Below are 5,718 nucleotides of genomic sequence, written 5' to 3' on the forward strand. Positions count from 1 at the left end.
TGCAATAATGTTTCACCTTAAATTCTAAGACCCACTCACTTATTTACACAAATTCAGCTACCAGAATGTAGCAGCTCTTGAAAAGCTAATCAGAATCACAGCAAGAAAAACGAGCATTTACCTAATATCACAAATAAGCTGTGACATGGCCTTTCATATATCAAAAATGGTTTGTATTGTTTTTTTTGTCCACCCTGTGCAAGTAACAGTCCTAGAACGGACAGTGTTTTGTTACTCTCACTTTATGAAATCACTATGCCTCTGCAATAAGTTGTTTTAAAAAGATGTATCATCTACAGTTCAGCTAGAAAAACAGAGCCAATAATAAGTACTATGAAAATAAAGGATTTATTCTCTATTCATTCTGTTGTACATGGGATCTCCATGAGTTGAAGGAAACTCAACAGCAACTAACAACAACCACAAAGAATAAGATAAATTGAAAACACTGGTTGTTTGGGCAGAGGGATCCAATCAAGGGTTGTTGAGAAATACTTTACTATCATCTTTGATAACTGTCATATTTGCATACAACATGGTCATGCAGAGTCAAATGGACTTAAGTTGGTGAACTCACCAAGTTCAGTTATATCATTCCATGTTCAGAAATCTTTATATCTGACTCCTGTCATCCTCATTTGTAGATGTTGTTAGGTGCCATTGACTTGGTTCTGACTCATGGCAACCCTACATACAACAGAATGAAACATTATCAAGACTGATGCTATCCTCACAATTGTTGCTATTCTTGAGCCCATCATTGCAGCCACTGTGTCAGTCTGTCTCCTTGAGAGTCTTCTCCTTTTTTGTTGACCTCCTGCTTTACCAAGCATCATGTTGTTCTCCATCCTCCTTAGAGCAACAAATATTGTCTTTATATATCCATATCCTGATATATCAATTGCAAGACAGGTACAGGTTTTTAATCTTTTCCACTAGATGTTCCTCTTGAGTCACTGCAGAGTGACATTCTAACTCTGCTGTTCAGAACTATTTCTGAGGCACGAACATTAATGTGGAGGGAAGTAAGCCTGTGAAAAAGAAAATATTCTGCAAGAAGTTTTTGATGGACATGTGTTTTTGGAAGCCAGTTAATTGAACCTTCAAAGGCCTAATGGGAAATACACACACATAGAACTTGTGTTATAATTTTTTAATCTCTTTTGCATACCACCCCTACCCCGCAATCATTCAGATTCAGTCTTAACCTTCGCTACCTCTGCCCTTAAGTTTTTGCACTTGGCGCAGCAGTTAAAATGATTGACTATTACCTAAAAGTCAGCACTTTGAAGCCACCAACAGTTCCATGGGAGAAAGGTGTGACAGTCTGCTCCTGTGAAGATTCTTGAAAGCCTATGGGGTCACTATGAGTGGTAATTTATTTGAAGGCAGTGGGTTCTAGGCCACTGAAGGAGCCCTAGTGGTACAGTGGTTAAAGTGTAGGCCTCTAACTGAAAGATCAGCAGTTCAAACCCACTAGCCACTCAGTGAGAGAAAGGTAATGATTTACAGCCTTGGAAACCTTCTGGGGCAATTCTACTCTGTCCTACACAGTCGCTATGAGTAGGAATAGACTGTATGGCTATGGGTTTGGTTTCTAGGCCACTGACTGTCTAGTTGCTCTTTCAGACTTATCAGGCTACTGGCACAATTCACAAAATCTAAACAGAAAAAGGAAGTGAACTGTTGTTGGTGAAGTAGGCAATTGGGAGTTATAAACTTTAGTAGAGTGGAAGATGAATAAGGTAGTACGCTAAAATGGTGTGCCCTCCCGGTATAAACATGTTGGTTATTTCATATGACAACTCATTTGGTCCTAAAGGGAAATTCTCAAATAGGAGCTCCTGCAAAAATATGATCAAGTTAACTACTCTGAAGGACAGCACACAGATACACACACGCACACATACATATGTATGCATAAATATATACACATGCAATTCATAAGCATACATACATAGTTTTCCTTTCTTCGTGAAAAATTCAGTCTTATTAAAATATGACGAAGTTAAATCAAAATTAAGTCAATTAAAATCCAGTCAATTAGATGCCCTTATAAAATTGTTGATAAAGAACGTGAATAGGACTTGTATCCTGACTAGGAAGGTTATACTTTTGTACATTCACTATCAACTTCAGCTCATTATGCCTCTAAATAGTTTCTGTCTTTCAGATCAAAGCTTTTAGACAATATTGTAAAGAACCAAAGGATGCGGCATCAGTCATATAGAAATGATTTTTTGATTTTTAAATCATATATGAAATGCATGACAAGGAACAAATGAACCTGCTAGAACCACTAAGGGATCAGCTAGTTTCAACCATCAACAAACCCAGAAAGAGTAAACAAAAAAGAACAAAGAGTAACAGAAAGAATGAATACATCTTATATCTCCTCAAAATACTCTGAAAGTGACCTGTGGAAACCTACTTAAGAAAATACATTCTAAATTCCAGAACACTGATGAGGTGTTTGCCTTCTCAGAATCACTCTAAAAGCTGAAATATAAATAGGATATTAATTGGACACCATAAGATATTAACAAGCCCATACAAAAATGAAGTATATTTAATTAATCAGCATGTATTTGAAAATGCGAGCTCATGTAGAGGACAGTTGCATTAATAAATATAGTTTAAATAGCATTTAAAACAGAATGTACCTAATATATCCCATAGTCAGGGATATTGTCTTCAGTCATGAGAATGACTTATTGTAAAATCATATTCCATTTAAGCATGTTGAAATAACATATAATCCATAACCTACTCTAGGTGTAAGAAGAGACAGTACAGTCCCTTTAAAACAGAATTTAAAAGGTTGATTTGTGAAACACCGAAGAGTTGTGAAAAAAAATTCTCTTTTCCAAAATAACTAATTTGATCTTGGTAAGTAAATTATCTGAAAGAAATGGTTAACTTCCATCCCTTCTATTGGACTATGGATCTCATCATACATTGTAAATTTCTGTTTTATTTACTTAAAAATGTTCTACTGATTGCTTTGCTCATAGCCTCCTTCACATCCTTGTTCCTGAGACTGTAGATCATGGGGTTCAACATAGGAATCACTGTGGTATAAAACACAGCCACCATTTTTCCCTGCTCCACAGACTCCTCAGTTGGGCTTCTAAGATACATGAAGAAGATGAATAAAATATGGTTACAGCTGTCAGGTGGGACCCACATGTGGAGAAGTCTTTCTTTCTTCCTTCTGCTGAATGCATTTTTAAGATGGCAATCAGGATAAACACATAGGAGACAATAATAATCAATAAGGAATAAGAGAAGTTGAGACCGGCTAAAGTGCGCATGGTGTATTCTTTAATGAAGGTCCCAGCACAGGCCATTTTGATGAGAGCTGGGTCTGCACAGTAGAAGTGGTTGATCTCAATGTTCCCACAGAAGTATAAACCATGAGTCCAGAGTGTTGAGATCAGACTGATAAAGAATCCATATATATAAGGAAACGAGATCAGTCGGATACAGACAGTCCTTGACATTCTGCTGCCGTATAATAGAGGGTTGCCAATCGCCATGTATCTATCAAAGGCCATCACAGCAAGGATGAAGACTTCTACGTGGACAAAGGCAATGAAGAAGAAACATTGCACTATACAACCGGGGTAGGAAATGGTTTTGGTCTGGGATATCAAGTTTTCCAACATTTTAGGGGTGATGTTAGAGGAGAACCACACATCAGCAAAAGACAAGTGACTGAGGAAAAAGTACATGGGGCTGCTGAGCTGGGGACTGATCCTGATTAATATGACCATGGCGATGTTCCCAACCAGGGTGATAATGTAGACCATTAAGAAAATCACAAAGAAAAGGAGTTGCAATTCAGGATGACTAGTTAATCCCAAAAGAATAAATTCTGTCACATCAGTAAAATTGAGCATTTTCTTAAATCTGGTCCAGATAGAGATGCATTTTATCTAATAAAATAAATAGAGATCAGTAAATACACATACCAAATATAGCCATTCTTCCTTTATAGTATCCTTTCCTAACCCATTTCTTTTAAAGCCTCTGCTGTTTTTCTTTTGTTCTCTCCTCTCTTTCTCAGATATCTTTTCTTACCAGTATTTCTTTTCCAATGCATGTATGTATCCACGATATTTTCTACACATGTGTTAAAATATTCTTTGGTACAGAAATGTATTGACAGAACTTCTACAAAGATTTTATAAGTCTGCAAACAAATATTTCTGACAAAGAACTTTTACTCTTGCTATTTCCCGGAAGGGGAAAGGCCTCTTTTCAGTGGCCCCCAATTGAGAAGGTGTATACATTTTATTTCTTCATTAGATTTATAGGATTTAGAAGGCCTATACTATATTTGAAATGTAAAGCACAAGGAAAGAAATGCTATTCCATAATCAGAAAGTAAAATGTCATTTCCATTTAGTCACCTTTAAATTTCCAGTGTTTATTATAAAGAGAATATAATAAAACTGTGTAGATGGCTTGACATAAATCTAATACTAACAGAATTAAAAAAAAAAGGAAAGAAAATCTCTTAAAGCATCACACTAATTTAACAATTTAAAAAAATAATAATCGAGTCAATCTAAAAAATAGTTTAATCCTTTTCAGGTATTGTCCACATTATAAACAAGCCTAATAGTAATGAACTTGAAACAGGGTGCTCAACCATATCTTGAACAGAACCCTCACCATTTTTCCTTTCCCTAGCCTGTCTCTGTTTCCAAGTATGATTTTGCTGTTAACTCCCCTAAAAGTTAAATGTTAACTAATGCTTCCCCTTGCTTCCCCTAGGACCTTGGAAAACAAGTGATATTAATCTAAGCCTACCAAACAGGATGACAGATGGCGCCAGCCAACCCCTTGGCTGATGGGATAAGGCAAGAAAAAATCAACAAGTTTCAAATAGGACCAAACAGAAAGAGAATGCACATTCCACAAATTCCTAAGACCTATAGCCCCTTTTCCCTTTAAAACCCTAGCTGGCCTGCAGTTCCTAGAGACAGACGGTTTTAGGAGGAGCTCTTTCCCCTCCGTCTCCAGATACCCGCATATATAATATAGCTCTTGCTGCCCACTTCACCCCGTCTCAAGAATTGGCTGTTTGCCTCAGGCTGCTGTAACTAGTGAAATTGCAGGGACAAACTGAAGCAGCACCTCCTTTCTAAGATCTTCTTCTCCATTTGTCCTTGAACCATTAATAAATTCTATGGCAGACTCACTCTTCCATTTCTTTCTCCTTTATTGGCCTGTTAAACTTGAAATTAGAAATTATGTGTTTATTCACATTCATTAGCCCGGGACTGTTATGATTCAGGTTAATCATTAAAAAAATAATAATTACAGTTTGTGGCAGTCAGAAATCGATGTCTTCTCCATTTGTTGAACACCTAATGATTATTTCAGCCTATTGTGCCCTTGAACATAACATCTTTCATAGTTTCTTTTACTTCCCATTTCCCTGGTATCTGTTAGTCAATTGTTCTTAAATTTCCTTATAACTTTGAATAAAATAGTAGTAATAAAATATGAGCAAAGATCTAAATTATTTCTCTGCGAACATTTAAGCTGAAATTCATAATATCTAAAATGTATTAGAAAGCTAAATAAATTTGGGGACTGGGGAGGAGGTGTTGTTTTCTTATTGTATCAAATTAAGTTGGCTAGCTATTTGGATTCCGGAAATCTCCTAGCACATTCCAATATTGTGATTCAAATATTTAGAGCTAT

At 36.4% G+C, this 5,718-nt stretch overlaps 1 pseudogene; it reads right to left on the reverse strand.

Annotated features, from left to right (window-relative positions):
• Positions 1 to 2,973: 2,973 nt before the first annotated feature.
• LOC126079294 (olfactory receptor 5M3-like) lies at positions 2,974 to 3,902 on the reverse strand (annotated as a pseudogene).
• Positions 3,903 to 5,718: the final 1,816 nt, after the last annotated feature.

This window comes from Elephas maximus, chromosome 7, assembly GCF_024166365.1.
Source record: "Elephas maximus indicus isolate mEleMax1 chromosome 7, mEleMax1 primary haplotype, whole genome shotgun sequence".
NCBI classification, from domain to species: domain Eukaryota; kingdom Metazoa; phylum Chordata; class Mammalia; order Proboscidea; family Elephantidae; genus Elephas; species Elephas maximus.